At 40.3% G+C, this 16,526-nt stretch overlaps 1 long non-coding RNA gene across 1 annotated transcript in view; it reads right to left on the reverse strand.

Annotated features, from left to right (window-relative positions):
* The window catches only part of LOC138580932 (uncharacterized), a 58,047-nt gene that overhangs the window by 15,421 nt on the left and 26,100 nt on the right, over positions 1-16,526 (reverse strand). Inside the window, exon 2 of the long non-coding RNA XR_011304377.1 lies at positions 8,010-8,111. This is a non-coding gene — a long non-coding RNA (uncharacterized lncRNA). The remainder of the gene's footprint in view (positions 1-8,009; positions 8,112-16,526) is intronic.

Consider the following 16,526-nt stretch of genomic DNA (forward strand, 5'->3'; position numbering starts at 1 on the left):
TTTTATTCAGCATGATTTGGTGTGGCTGTTCCCAGTTAGGCACGTTAAAACTCTTGTTTGAAAGTTGCTATATACTTCACCTTCACTTTGTGTTGTCTTTATTTGTGTTCCCTCTTTCCTTTTGTTTCCATTCCCATTTCATGCTGTTCCTTCAGGATAACTCGATATTATATTCTGCGATTGGTCCCTTTTGCTATTCCACTTTAGCTCTTAATGTCAGTTGCCTTGCATTCTACATCAGTCAAAATAGATTGTGTTTACTCTAAGTTTTCATATAATGTCGTTGAATATAACTTTCTGGAATGGTAAATGTTTTCTGAACCCTACTTAGAGACAAAGGGTTCTTTCTTGCTTAAATAGAACCAAACCATGTATACTTGTATCCAGGAATCGCACCTTTCAGAAGCCGAGGCAGCTTAACTCATGAGGTAATGGGTAGGCTAGGTCTTTACAAGTGCTTCACATGTTAAGAAGAATGGAGTTGTTACACTTATTAACAAAAAATCTGAAATGCAAAGTTATCAGTTCTGATTCTGACAACTTGTGTAGATGGCTCCTTATAAACATGTGTATTGACTCAGTTGTATTGACAATCCACAATGTATATGGTCCTACCTCGCCTGATCCGACTTCCTGCTCCCTTTTGAAAGAGTATTTATTGCAAGCTCATGCATGTAATCTAATTGTTTGTGGGGGGAGGTTGTAATGGAAATCATTGATCCCTTCCTGGATAGGAAGTCAACTGTGCGTTTCAAGAATTCTAACTCACATAAGCAATTTTGGAACTTTATTTCTCAATTGGCTTTTATGGATGCATGGCGCTTAACTCACCCTTCGGACTCAGAATTCACCTTTTATTCTAGTCCTCATAACTCTTTTTCCAGATTAGATCATATTCATTGGTCTAAATCCATGTCTAGCCTTATACTACATACCAATATAGACAGTATTTCCCTATCTGTCCATCCTCCTGTTCATATTAAACTTGAAATTGCACACAACAATTATAAATCAAACAGATGGAGATTTAACACGGCCTTGCTAAAGGATGATTTGTTTGCTCCATTTTTTATAGATTCACATAATAACTTTTTTACTGATAATCGGAGTGAGGATACCTCTGTCCCAAATAACTGGGATTGTTATAAGGCGTGCTAAGAGGGGAAATTATCTCAAGAAAAAGAAGATGTTGAAACAGGAATCAGAGACTTTTTTAAAATAATTAAAAAATTCTTGAAAAGTAATACACGCAGTACGCCACTTCAAATATCTTTCATAACATTATAAAAGGAAGAATTAAGAACAAAAAAATTACCTCTCAATACTTGTGTATTGATAAAACAATTAGATTACTTGCTTCTTACCTCAAGATTAAAAAAGAAAAAAATAAGGCTACCTGTCCTCAATGATACATTAGGTAATAGAACATTCCTGGATAAAGACATTATTGATAATTTTTCCAAATGTTATCAGAAGTTACATACATCAGAATCTCAGCAAAATACCTCCCAGCCTCAGCAATTCCTAAAATGTATCTCTCTCTCCACTTATCCTAAATCTGATCTCAGTTCGCTAAATAGTCTCATTACTCGAAATGATCTCCATAAAGCGATTGGTGATATTAAAAAAAACAAATCCCCAGGCCTAGATGGCTTTTGCATTGACTTTTATACACATTTTAAGCTATTATTAATTCCCAGGTCCGATGAACTCTTTATTCATTTTGTCACCCATAGTAGAGCTTAAGGGACCTTTACAGAAGCCATGCTTGTTGTGTTGCCTACACCAAATAAAGACTCGGAGATTCCTCAAAGCTATAGGCCTATTTCCCTTATACATGCTGATTGAAAAATGTTTGCCAAGGTCCTAGCCAATCTCCTTCTTCCTTATTTGCCCAATTAAGCTAACAATAATCACGAAGAGCAAGCTACAAGCAGGCTATGCTCTGCTAACATCAGGTTATTCTTAGACATTTTGGATATTGTTGACAAATCCATTGACAGCTTTTCAGCTGTAGCTCTTGACGCATTCGATAGGGTGGAGTGGAATTTCATGTTTGATGCACTTAAATGGCATGGCCTTGGTAACTCCTTTTCATCCATGATTTGGTTATTGTATTCACATCCGTAAACTGCTATTTTTGTACACGGACAAATGCCATGTTATTTCCCCTTGTTTAGAGGCACATACCAGGGCTGTCCCTTATCTGCATTTGTATTCATATTAGCCCTGGAACCTTTGCTGAAAGCTATTAGAAATGGCATATCAATACAAGGCATTAACTCTGGAAGGGTACAAATATAATTGGCTGCATATGCTGGTGACATCCTTTTGTTTAAAAGAAATCCTGACAGCAGCTTACATAGTCTTCTCTCTATTATATCACATTTTTCATTGGTTTCTGGTTACAAGCTCAACACAGAAAAATCTGAAATACTGCCCCTCAATGTCCACTATTCTAAACAACACATTCAGGTGTATGGTATGAAGTGGTGCCCACATGCGATTAAATATCTGGGAGTGCATATTTCCCATTCTATAAAAGATATTATTAGAGAAAATATAAATATGTCAAAAATTGAACAATGAATGAATTCATGGTCCCCTTTGTTTTTGTCCTGGTGGGTTTGTCTTGAGACTATTAAAGTGATGATTTCTCCCATTATCTTGTATACCCTGTATATGCTGTCGGTCTCCTTTCCCTTCTAGATTGTATAAATCAATTGATTCATGCTTGGCCAAATTTGTATGGGAAAAGGGAAAACATCGAATCTTGCTTGGTAAACTTAAAAAATCCATTCAGAATGAGGCGTAGGGTTTCCTAATTTTAAAAATGATCAGTCAGCGTTTGTGTTAAGACAGGTTCACATGTGGTTTGCGCCTGTAAATTATAACATTACACCAGCCTGGCTGCTGATTGTTATATGCTTAAAGGCAAAAATAGATTTATTAAATACACAAGTTTTGTGGTTTCCGCTGATTTTATTAGAACATATTTATTCAATACATCCTCACATCAATTTATTTCAAAATATCTTTGGTTCAATAATTTGATTAGTGTGAATGGTAAATCTATCTTCTGGAAAACTTGGCTTTATAAAGGTATTAAATATGTTCTATTGAATCAAGGGGTGGCACTTAGCTTTGATGACCTTTGACAAAAATCTCTACTGTATCTTTTTGGCGCAAATATGCTGTTCTAACCGATGCATTTATGGATAATTTAGGGGTCCTAATGTCTAATACACATGTTCCTCGGTCAGACAGGTTTCAACAATTACACGATCTTCAGTTCACTGCTTCAATGTTCTGTAAAAGCTTGTCGGCTGAACATACATTCGATCCAGAATTGGGCTCACTGGTAGCCTGTGGCAGAACTGTGCATTAGCCAATGAAGAGAATGGCTGGCCTTTGATTTGGAAAAAATGTCTAAGACTACCTCCTCTGCCAGTTTCACTCAAACGTTATACTTCTTCCATCAGAGAGCGTTTATCACTCCATCTAAACGATTCAAATGTAACATTGCAAAAAATGATAAATGTTGGAGCTGTCTTGATGTAGAAGGTACATTCAAAGATATGTTTATTGATGAGAAAGTTGTTCAAAAATGATGGAAGTGTTTGGGATTCTATGAAACTTATTTTTAGAATACAATGTGATTTTGACTTGTAATTTCTCTTTTTGGGAAGGTCACCCCTCCTAGATATGTTAGAAACTAATGCCTGTCATTTGTTTGAACTTTTTATCCTTGTTTTCATTCAAACTATCACTATTAATTGGAAAAATCTGGACTGTGTTTATCACAGAATTTGGTGGAACTCTATCTATAATATTCACAGGTTGGAGGGATGTATTGACTCATCTTCATGTCTTGTTCGCAATCATGAATTAACGTTGAACATGTTCCTTGAAGTTTTACACACCAATGTCCCCATTTCATAATACTCACTCGTTATCATCTTATTATCCTGTCAAGTTCCCCCGCCTTCTTGTTTCTGTCTGTCTTGTTTGTCTTGTCTATGTCTATCCTTGTCTTTTCATTTGAACATTGATTCTTGAATCATTTTGTATTTATATGCCATAATTCAAATTGTATTCTTTGATCATCCTATTTTATGCTCAATGGTATTTTTGCACCCCGATCAAGATGCCTTTTGTTGTATTGCTATGTGCTTATATTCCTCAATAAAATACCTTTAAACAAAAATAAATGTATTTTATCAAACTTCTTAATATGTCTGTTTGCAATAGATTAAAAGCTATATCTCAGTGTGTTTTTCCAAATGATTCTAAATATATTCCATACTACAACACTGGAAGAGCTTTTGCACAGGAGTGAGTTGGGGATGAGGTATCAAAGGGATTGATGATGTGACCATATATGACAAGTAATAAAGTACCCCCTTGCTATGTTATAAAGATGTTGGAAGTCCCCTTGGATTTCCATAACTTTAATAAGAAGTTCTTCCTTCTGACGAGCTCCCCTATTTAGTCACGAAATCCTTCAGTGACTTGTAATATCCTTTTAACTTACCAAGAGGGTACTTTATCCCATATATAATAAGCTAGGTGTGACATCATAAATATCTGATTATGCTACAATCAGATAGTTTTGACATCATCACATTTTACAGTTTTCCATTGCCTGTCTTCGAACCTCACCCATCGGTCACGCCTGCTCTTCATCTGAGGTTCAGCAACCCCCAAGGCAGATTTCTGCCCGAGGAGCTTATCTACTGGAGCCCCAGACCCCTCTCAGGCCCATTCACATCCTGAGGTCCACCCCTGGTCAGAGGCCCATGTCTGCCCTGAGGCCCATGCCAATCCAAAGGCTCATTCATCCTTGTCCTGATGCCCATCATTGACCGGAAGACCATCCCTTCCATTAGGCCATCCTTGCATTGAGATCCATCCTGGCCCTGTGCCCAATTCTCACACCAAAGCACATCCCTACTCTGGGGCCCATGTGTATTACGAGGCCCATCCAAATTATGAAGTCTTCCATGCTGCTAAACCCATCCTCACTCTCAAACTCAATCTGTGCCCCAGCCTTGCAGAAGGTCCATTCTTGCATCTCGCTCAGTGATGTGACCTCCCAATCATTGTCACAAGGACCTAGGAGTGATATCAGCCGGTCCTTGAAGCCAATCGTACCAAGAGGTACCCCTACAAAACATATCCCAACCACAAGTTGACCATGCCATTTTGTGGCACCAAACAATAAAGAACTATATCTCCAAGGATTCCCATATCTCACAGAAAGGAGAGTCAGAGCGGATTTGGGAAACGTGAGTAGAGATCCTGAGAATGAAAGGTTATGAGAAAAACCTGATCACCCTTCAGAAGGATGTTCCACACTCTGAGGACAAAAACAGTTATGAGGGATCTGTATCCTCCCCATTCAACACCCAGGGTGAAGGGGGAAGGGCAACTACTCCCTGTGCTACTCCCTGTGCAACAGCTAGATACAGAGAGAGGACTTCACTTCTCCCCCACACTAGCTGGAGACTTGATGAAATGGAAACTCCTGTTTTCCTTACATATGCATCCCTGGTGGAATGCAAGTCTCTTGTAACCAACACCCTCCTTGAAATCAATGGGAAAAGTACCCAACCAACACTGTCACAGGAGAAATGTTTTTTCCCAACTTCAACTCAAAGTCCAACAAAAGCGCTTTATAGCTCACAAACTAACCCACTATGTACAGGGGACAGACAGAACAGACTCCAAGAGGGAGCAGTCCTACAGCCAGATTGGGGCGAGGCAAGACAGCAGCAGCTTGCAGGTCCACACACAAAAGAAATCCAAAACGGATGCTGAGCTACTTAAAGCATTGTATCAAAGGCTCAGGACTATGAATAAACTCTGCCATTGAGCATGCTCAGACAAACCACCTGACATTTCTAGCCACTCATGAAGAAGCTATTAAGTCAGAACAGCAGTGAAAGGGAGTTTGGGAGGAAAGAGTTGATTAGCTGTAATGTTAGAGAGCCGGAGAACAGTTGGTTAAGGATGCAAGCATTGTGTAATGTAGGAGGTGACAATCAGTGGAGTGAGTTGGGGCAGCCTCGAAAAACTAGAGGGTAGAAGACGGTGGAGTGAAAGTGAAAGCTCTGAGAATGGAAGGAGGTGGAGGGAAAGAGAAAAGCGGGACAGTGGGGGAGAGTAAGACGAAAGAGAAAATCAGGAAAGTGGAGGAGGGGGAAGTGAAATAAAAAATCAGGAGAGTGGAGGAAGCTGACATAGAGGAAGGTGATGTGAGAAAACCTAAAGTGGAAAAAGATGGAGCGAAACTAGAAAAAACTGAGATTGGAGAAATGTGGGGAGAAAGGGAAAACCAAGCGAGTGGAGAAAGGTGAAAGAGAAGAACACCAAAGTTAAGGGGAAGAATGTGGCTGGGGAAGCTTACCCCAGGTGGAGTATAAGGAGACCAACTCACCTTATTTTCAGAGAGGAAAGACAGAGGCTGGGCTGTGAACAAGCAAGGCTATTGCCCATGAAAAGGACTTAGGGGAAGAATGAGAGTGGGATACTTATCTGCACAGAAGAAATATAATAGAGGCTTTTGACTATTAACAGATAGAGGCTGCCGTCTTTGAAGTGGCAGTGGAGAAGGAGGCGAGCAGGTCACCTTAGCTCAGAGAAGAAAGAGGCTGTGTTTTGTGAGCAGCCAGAGGCTGTGGCCTGCGAAAAGGCAGAAAAAGTAATGGAGGAGGCTGTGGTCACAGTGAAGATGGATAGAGAAAAGACAAACCCCAGACCAAAGAGATGTTGGAAGGAGAAAACAAAAAAGCTTTGACCAAAGTAAGATTAGGGAGAGAAAAGACCGGGCGTCATCAGGAGTTGGGCGGTAGCCCTTGAATGTGCAGGTAATGTGATTACCGCTGCATTTAAGGGTTGGCCCAACCATGCGTTGGTTGGAAAGTTTTGAGTTTTACCTCTAGCTTTTTGCTGGAGGTAAAAATCTCCACTTTCTGCCCGTTTTCGGTGCTATTAGCACAGCGCTAATAGCACTGAAAAACCCCATTGGGTCCGATGGACCCAATGGGGAATGGGGTTTAACCGCTGTGATACTGCAAACTGCCTGATGAGGCCCCTAAGGCTCTGACAAAGGAATAGCTACAGAAAGGATAAGCTGAAGCTCTGGAAAAAGAAAATAGCTGAGAAAGGAAAAGGCAGATTGGTCGACCTGGGAAATGGAGAGAGTGAGCCAAGCATTGATACTTAAAACAAGCCAGAAGAGTGGCCTGAGAGCTAGCCAGGGAGAAGAGAAGCCATGAGTAGTGACCAGTGCATTAGCACAGGGAGAAGACACACTAGAAGAGTGTCTTGGAGACTGACCCATGGAAAAGTCAGAACGATGGACCTGGAAATTACCCAGGGACTAGAGAACCTGGAGGAATGACCAAGGCACTAACACAAGAGTAACTCATAAATTAGGCTGAAAAGCAAATAAACCACCTTAAAACCGAATTATTTGTATGTGTCATGTCTAATGGCTTGGCAAAGGGCACAACTAGGGAATGGTATCCAGTCATTGCCTCGACAGCCAAACCATCGACAACCATACCCTTGAAAGAAATGCATTGAACAAAAAAAAACATTGAATGCATTTTTATCAATGGTAAAGGGTTTAGTTTAGCAAAAATGGGGTTTAAATGTTAAAAAAGGGGGATTGGGGGATTCCCCCCCATTAAAAAGAAAAAAAAGAAAAACATTCTAAGGTTTTTTGTCAATGCTTTTTTGTCAAGGGTATGGTTGTCGATGGTTTGGCTGTCGAGGCAATCACTATAGACCCTAGGGAATCTATATATAATTATGAATCATCTAAAACTGTTTAACAATATTAAGTCTTACTATATTTATGTTTATTTAAATACGTGTACCTTATTTCACCTTTTTTCTTTTTTATTGTTTTGGTAGAATAAAACATAACATAAAGCCAAAGGTCGTTTAAAGGATATTAGAAGGGGGTATCCATTAGACATATATATAAAGAGTATACTTACTATTTGGTAGCTGTATGCAGAGGCAGTGTGTCCTGCCTGCACTGCATGTGGTCACAGTGCTCTCGCTATCCCTGCTCCTGGTATAGCATTGCAGAGCTTCAGCTGAAACAGATAAACAGGAGATAACATGAATTGCTTATTCATTTTGTGGCTGCTATTGAAAACCTTGACCATCTGGTGAGAGCTGACACATGTCTCATCACACCACTTTCTCACACTTGCAATACTTTGCCCACTCTTTTACACCCCTCTTTCTCCTCTCCTCATCCTTCAGCCTGTCCTATCTTAACTCCCAAGGCTGTGACGTTGTCTATCTGTTTACCGCTTTTTCTAAGCTTCCACTCGTCTCCTCCAGGTCTTTGACTTCCGCTGTGTTCCTTCACACTTGCGTTTCCCTTCCCAACGCGCTCCTTTCCTCTTGCACCTTTAGCTCATTTTCCAACGCATTCTAGTGCCTGTTTCTCCTTTCCTACCTCCTTTGATTCAGGCTTCCTTTTGCGTTCTCACCTACCAGCATCCTCTGTCCTTTCCTTTGAACTTGGAAAAACCTTTTTATTTAGGCAGGTCGATTTCTGAGCGCCTTTTCTCAATGCAAAGAAGGCTAGGTTAGTGTTGTTTTCCCCCTCATGGATCAAAAAACAAACGATGAAAAGCAGTGTCAGATTCGGGGCACAAGGGCCCAGGAGCATGTAGCTCTCAAACCTTCAATGTTATCCTCTCACAAAGCCATGATACTCTCAAGGTGCAGTGTTAGTCAAACAGGACACTGCGCTCCCCTATCAAGGTAATAACTATTGCTTCGGAAATCCACTGCAGTGACAGCGGCCTGGCAGTCGAAACACTACAAACAACCCATGTAAACAATAATATAGACAAAAAAGTCCAGAAACTAGCGCGCTGTTGTCCACACTTTATAATAAATCAATCGACATAACTGTTATGTTCATGCCTCACCCAAACTAAAAGATCCAATGGTCACTCATTGGCTACTAGTCCATAATTTATAATAAATCCATGGGTCAGGGTAGGTCCATCAACCCTAGCGTTGTGTTGTTATTTCTGGTGCCTTAGGTTGCAGGGTTGTTCTCCTTGGCGTAGTTGTTCCGTCATTAGTGCCTGTGTTGTCAGGGTTGGTCGCTTTTGGCGTGGGGTTACGTCATTAGTGCCGGATGGCTGTCAGGGTGGTCGCTTTTGGCGTGGGGTTTCCTCATCAGTGCCTGACGGCTGTCAGGGTTGGTCGCTTTTGGCGTGGGTTGTGTTGAATTTTAGATTATCCATTGGCCGAGATGGGTTACTATGGTTTGGAGTTTAGCTTTACCAGTGCGTTTCCTAATTCCGTGTGTGGTATGTCAGGTTGTCTCCTGGTGTGTTCAATAACGGTATTTTGTAGGAGGATGGAATGGCTAACGGTTTGTGCAGCGGAGCAGTATTGGGTTGTGGTTCTTCCTTATACTGCGGTTCATGGTTCTTTGTGTGGTTCCTCGGTCATTGTCTGGCTTTTGTTGTTGCTTCCTTTGGGGGCGGTTGGTTAGTGCTCGGAGGGGCAGCTCTGGGACTTCGGGGTGGCAGACCGAAGTGGAAGGTGATTTGTGCTAAGGTGGGTATGTTGGTTAGGTTGTGGTTGTGTTAGTGTTAGCTAACAATAGTTTGGCTAGGGGAGGCAGCCCTAGGTCCTGAGGGGCAGCTCGGGACAGGCGTAAGTGCTCTGTTTGTTATGTTTGAGGCCTCGATGTGTGGACCGAGGGAGTGGTGTGTTTTAGGTTGCATCCCGTTGACATTTTCTACTTGGTCCGAGGGTGTCCTGCAAATGTTTTCCTTTTGTGTGGTTTCCATTATTGGTGTTACCAGGGCTTCTGTACATAGGTGGCCGCTATGTTGCGGAATTCTGGTAGTGTGTTGTGTTGGGGTGTTAAGGTCTTGTGCTGGTCACATTACTTTGTCATTCTTTTGTTTTCCCATTGAGGGAGTGGTGTAGTAACTGGCTTTGTGTTTCTATGGGGAGGAGAAGTGTAGTAATCTGGCCTACAGATTAGCTGTGAGTGTGAGGTCATCTGTAGTGGAATGTTTGTGTGGAATGTTTGTGTGAAGGTGTTCTGCTAGTGACGGTTAGAGAGGAGAGTGAAGCTGTGAGCTGAGAAGATGGGTGTGGGGGTGAGCCCGGCGTTTCCCGTGTCATCTTGTGTCCCCTACCATCCCTGTGTCTTGTGGAGGAGTTCAGGACATGGACAATAAAGAACCTGAGAACTTAAAAAAAAAAAAAATCCATTGACATGCTTAGAAAATGTCCATACATAAACATAATTAGAAAAACCTAAAGATAATTAGAAAATACAAGTCCATTAATATGCCTAGAAATTGTCAATACATAAACATAATTAGAAAAACCAACAATAATTTGACTGTATGTGCCAATGTTTCACCCACCTGGGCTTTGTCTAGCTACCTGATTCTTGTAAGGACGCATACACAATAATGCATCTACTAAAAGTCCGGTTTCCACATTAGTGCCTCTACTTAAGGTGCCGTTTCGTTTATTCACATTTACAATTCATCATTTATCCACGTGCAGAGTTGTTCATTAACAACCATATTGCTACATTGTCAACCCTGCACACCATAGTCATAATATATGGTTCATCTAAAGGACATGGAAAAAGAAAGGGAAGGGAAAAAAGGAAAACTAGATAAATTAATTATATTCCTATTCTGAAATCTCAAATTGAAATACCCATGTAAATACCATCCGGAATACCACCAAATAGCAAAATATGTTACATTTGATAGATAGTGTGGGCTGAAAATAAGATACACTTACGATACTATTAACTTCACCTGTGGGTCCAGAACCACTCCCCTAACAGATCTCCCTCCAGATTATATCCCAGAATTTGGTTTTATTAGGATCAGTAATTGAGTGTTCTTACCTATACAATGTTCCGATATCAGTCCTCAAATGATAGCTTTACGCAGTTTCCCGCAGTGATTCTTACCAATGAGTCAAACATTTCCTTAAATGGGTGTCAGTTGGAACCCATATTCATAATTTCAATTATTAGATCAAACATTGGGGCAGTCCCTGAGTTTATTATTGAAAATTGTATTACCTGCAATCAGTTGCTGCTTATGTCAAACTCTATATTAGTTCTGGTATTTCATAATCTGCACACAAACCTTAGGGAGACTTAAGGGAATATTTATCTGGACCACTTCAAAACAGCCCTCTTTAAGTCAAAAGACTAAAACTACAACAATATTGTTTTAAAGGGTCCCTTGCTTCTCCAGTACCCTAATCCCCTGGCTCAATCATCAATGTTGTTTATTTCATTAAATTTCAACATACTCCGTCAAATTTTGCATCAAAAATAACAATTTATTATCTGTTTTTTAAAAACATTTCAATAAAATACATTTAGCATCTTTTCTAAGACCAATTCACAAGCTATTTGTTATAAATCATATCTAGACACTATTAAGCCAAGACATGAATACTCCACCATCTCTTACCGAGTACATTAGTTCTCTGTTAATTAATTCTTTAATAAGACAAGTTTTTCACAAAAATCTATTGTGAACAATTGTCTATTCTAACAGGGGAATCAAATAATCCCAAAGTTTTCTGTTAATCCGTACATTCGTACCTCTGTCACTCATACACACATTCATTCAACCATCAACACTACCCAACATGTTTCTTTCCTTTTGTTGTTTATCACAATTATAGGAAATTCTTCAGGGGTTTTAGTACTATAACAATTGGTTCATGCATTAGCCATTTTGGTCTTCTTGCACATTTTGACTCCTTGGTGAGAAAGTCTTATATTCTACTCCCATCCATCTTGTGTTTGGGCCAGAATTCCAAAGGGATATCTGTGAGAAGCAAGTATACAAAGACTGATTTTATTATTCAACCAACTTCACTGTAGTTTAATTACTACATGGGGGGTATATAAATTACCAGGGAAGAGAACACTTTATACAGTCTTCTTCCTAACATCTGTCATTTTACATGCATTACTTGATAGAGGAAACTAGCAAAGGCACTAACACAATTCTTCACATTTTATTTCTCTCCCCCACAGTTACATCTGAAGTGGTACACTCTTTACCTCCTGAATGTAATCTGTGTTTTTTTTTTAAATCGCCTAGAAACATCATCTCAAATGTTTATCTCTGTTGTCGCCTATTTCGCCATGGCGCATTTGTGCTCTTTCTGTTCTGCCTATTTCAGAAGACAGATACACATAAGGACATCCGTTAGAATTCTGTCCTGTTCATCATCTATTTGTCACATCTACACATCATTATGTCTTTAGATGTTATACCTTACTGTGCAGTTCTTATCACACAGATCCCACCGAGGTAGTTTCTCCTCCGGGTTTCTGATTACCATAGGGCTTCTACTTGGCAGAACACTGTACTTTCCTTGGGTTCCCGTGGGCTCCTTATCTTGAGTGAGTTTGTTTCCTCTAATCTGTGTTTATCACAAAAGGGACATACTTTAGTGTGTGTTGGTTGCTTGTCCCTAACTACAGTTTCTCAAGTTGGTATATTTCCACTGTTCACTGTGTACTTACTTCAAGGTGTGGGGCTAAACAGATCCAATTCTCGATCTTCCTCACATTCCCAGTCGCCTTTTAACAGTTCTGGGTTCAGGCATTTTCACCTTAAGTTGCATCTCCTATTTAGGATAGCTGAAAGAAGTATAAGAAGACCCTTTTCAGAGTAGAACCACTCTGAATCACGGGGAAAAGTACTTTTTGTTTAGATATTATTTGGTCTACTAGTTACAATGCTCATCATTCTTCACCTTGTTCATTCTTTGTACAGGCTTCATTTCATTGCCCTGTCTCATGGTGGCGCCATCTTTGTTATTGTATTTATCATGTGACGGTTAATGATGTCAAGACGTGCATTACATTATCACGTTACGCCTCACAGTGCCATAAGTAGGCCATTTTGTCCCCACTATGGCTCGGATTTGGTTATACTCCCTATTATCACGATCCAGTATTTATTTTGAGAGACCATTTTTATACAGGTATTGAGTGGAATAAATATTAAGCACTATTACAATTACATACATAATTATGATGCGTAATTACCCACTATTGGAAACATAATTTGAGTGTGTTATTACCCATAATAGTTACTCGATTCCTTAAGAACTGCAATTGATTGTAGGACTTATATATTCCCAGGTACATTTGTACTGGACTGTAGTCTATATTTTGGAATACATGAATATAGTTACAACCCAAGGGGGTTGTATACCCCCAATCCATCTCTCCTGCGAGGGAGCATTAAGATGCTAGTGAGTGTGGACCCCAAGTCAAAGTTAATTCTTCTTATTACTTAATCATGGTTTTCCATAAAGTTGCTTCTTATCCCAACAATTATTGCAATTGTACAAAGTCACACTCATTATTAGAATATCTCCAATTCAGTGTCCTGATTCAATCCAACTCTAGTTCTCCGTAATCTGCAGATGAGTTTGGCCTCTTCTTGTGTTAAAGTTCTTTCCCCATTTCCTAGTCTGTTACTAGACAGTATTTGTTTCACTCCAAAGAACTTCATCTGTTCCTTGTTGTCCATCTGGTGCATTTTATCCCAGTGCTCTTGCAATGGCAATTTTTTCTCAGATGTGATTGGCATGTTCCAATGCTCTCTGATACAGAATCGCAGCTCTCTGATTGTAGACCAAACATATAATGTATTTATATAAATAAAACATTTGCTCCTACAGTTAATGAAGTCAATTATTTGAATTTGTGTTGGTCACCTGTCACATATGTTTGGACATTGTTCAATGCTGATTTGCACATGGTGCACATGGTGCAAATCATGCACTTTAAAAAGCCCCTTACCAGCTTACCCCTTACAGCCCCTCTCTGTGTACGGTCCACATTGCTCTTCATAAAGCTGGGACTCAGAATAGTTTTGAGCGTGGGTGCCCTAATGTACACAAAATCTGGTTTGTTACCAATATATTTGGTCAAAACTTCATCTAATTCCAAAATTGCCCAGTGTTTTTTAAAAAATTCTGTAAATATGATTGTCTTTTGAGAACTGTGTTATCATTCTCGTCTTTGTTTCTTGTTTGGCGTTTTTACTTTTGGGAGTTAATATAAGGTCCCTATTTATATTGTCGACCTTTATTTTAACATCCGCATGTAAAATGCATAACCTCTTTGCACCACAAATCTCTCTTCTATGAGTGATTTCTCTTCCATGCAGTCACTTCCTCTACTACAGTTTCGTTTAGCACGCAAGAATTCCCCTTTTGGGATATTCTCTACTTTTCTTGTGACAACTAGTGGAGTGTAAAATTGAGTTGACTTCTGTATCTTTCCTAAATGAATGTGTCTGTAAGTTGCCACCCTCAACTGAAATGTAAAGATCCAAGAATGTAACCTGTTTACTGCTTTTTTCCAAAGTAAGTTTGCAGATAAGTTCATTGTCATTTGGTTATTCATTAAAGTCTACCAGAATGACATTTTTTAGGCATTTTTACCAGACCGGCACACTCGTAATGAGGCCCACAATCTTGGTGCTTCTCCTTAGAGCAACAAACCAACCTCGTCAAGATCATGAAATCAATGTTATGTTCTATAAAAAGGACCATCGTAAAAACGTGCTTTGTGCATTATTCTGAATTGACTGTGGACTGATGTGATATCTAATTAACATATTCTGTAGTGTGTGTTCAGACCTGAGGAGGTCTTCCGCGGGGATTTTCCTAGGCTACCTTCTTTCATTATCGTCAGCCTCACAAGCTAATGCTCAGGCTGCGGAGATGGAGGTGGATATTCCTGATACTGCTCAGCCCATGGAACGTTCATAGTTCTCTTTATTTTATTAATGAACCCATAGAGTATGCGTAGCATACACTGTAGAGGACCAGTCTTGATCAAAGCACACCCGGCCCACCAGCTCCCATACCTGCGAACATTCACCTTTGCAAGGGGCTGTAAAGGCAGCGTGGGAAAAAAAGCCTGCAAAATAAATCAATTAACGCTCCAGCTGTGTACAATGAACCTGCCATCTCCAATCTGCCCGCATGTGTGTTTGGAATTTGGAGCTGGAGGGTGCAGTGCGTACACATTTTTGATTAAGGGAGGCTGTACACCTAAAAGAAAAATGTGGCCAGCTTGCTCCAGTTTTCCTTTTTACCGTGTGTGCATGAGAGAGCATTAGCAAACTGTGCCAGGTGTCGCAATGCCTATTGTGTGCGAGCTCTGATCGCCTTTCTTTATTTGATGAACAAACATTTTGTCCTGAGAAATGCAAAGAGAACTTGAACACGTGTATTGCACAATAAACCCCGGTTTGCTATTGAAGCGCCTGCCCTGGGCACCTCGCATGACATCTCCAGGCCTAACAGTATCCAGAAAGGGAAGCCTACATGTAGCCCAAAGGGGCCAGGAAAATAGCACAAATATAGCCAAATCCCTCTGGCTGCGAAAAAGAAAGACCACTACACAGGCTCAGGTTTGAAAGTGACAGAGACATGTGACATGGTACAGTATTCCTGATTGGGAGAAAATTAGTTCAACAAGCCACGGATTACATCGGCGTAATGGAACAAGAAACAACATTTAGTGTGTCGGCCGATTATGCCACAGCCTTTCCAGTTGTCATGCCAAACACAAAGTCATCTTTCTGGTACCCATTTACTCTCTTACTTCTCTGTAGCAATGGTGTTGGTAATATTTTGGTGGCTATGCCACCAAAATGCACAAGAACCAAAAAGGGTGATGGTGAAACACCCTCAAACTATCGCCCTAGATCACTTATGGACCCTCTAGCCAAAGTCTATTCCAAAGTGATCTTGTATAGATTGGAAGACTGGGCTCTTGAGTACAGTATATTTTCACAAGCTCAAGTGAGCTTCAGAAATGCAACATCGACTATTGATCAGTCTTTGAGACTTTTTTTTAATTCTCCTGAAATGTGTCCATCTAAACTGCCACATAATCTATCTTGCTTCTCTGAATTTCCATACAGCATTTGACACGCCACATTGTTCTCATCTGTGGCACATTCTTATGCAACTTCAAGTCCCTTGCCTACTAATTAATCCAATTCATGCCCTCACAAACGCAGCTATGCTATGGTGCGATGGGGGTATCAGAGAAGAGTCCATGGAACCGATAAATATGACCAAGGGTGTCGGGCAAGGTTTTGTCCTGGCACCCTTGTTGTTCCTCTTATACATCAAAGATCAGGCCGGATCTATTAACCACTCTGGCAATGATTGACCATCTTTAGGTGGGAAAAAAGGGGGCTCTTGCTTTTCACAGGTGGTGTGATTCTTGTACCCGAAGCACCTTCCGGCCTTAAGCACCAACTTAATATCTTTGCAGCCAAGTGCAAAGAGAAAGGACTAACAATGAACGTTTCTAAGACTAAAGTTATGACATATGATATAAGAATTGCCTACCACCGTCTGCTTCTTTTAAGTTTTATACTCATGTAATTAATTATACTGTATAGCATCTGGTGATATGTCTACCTGGG

This window comes from Ambystoma mexicanum, chromosome 3p, assembly GCF_040938575.1.
Source record: "Ambystoma mexicanum isolate Mex_15411 chromosome 3p, UKY_AmexF1_1, whole genome shotgun sequence".
NCBI lineage: Eukaryota > Metazoa > Chordata > Amphibia > Caudata > Ambystomatidae > Ambystoma > Ambystoma mexicanum.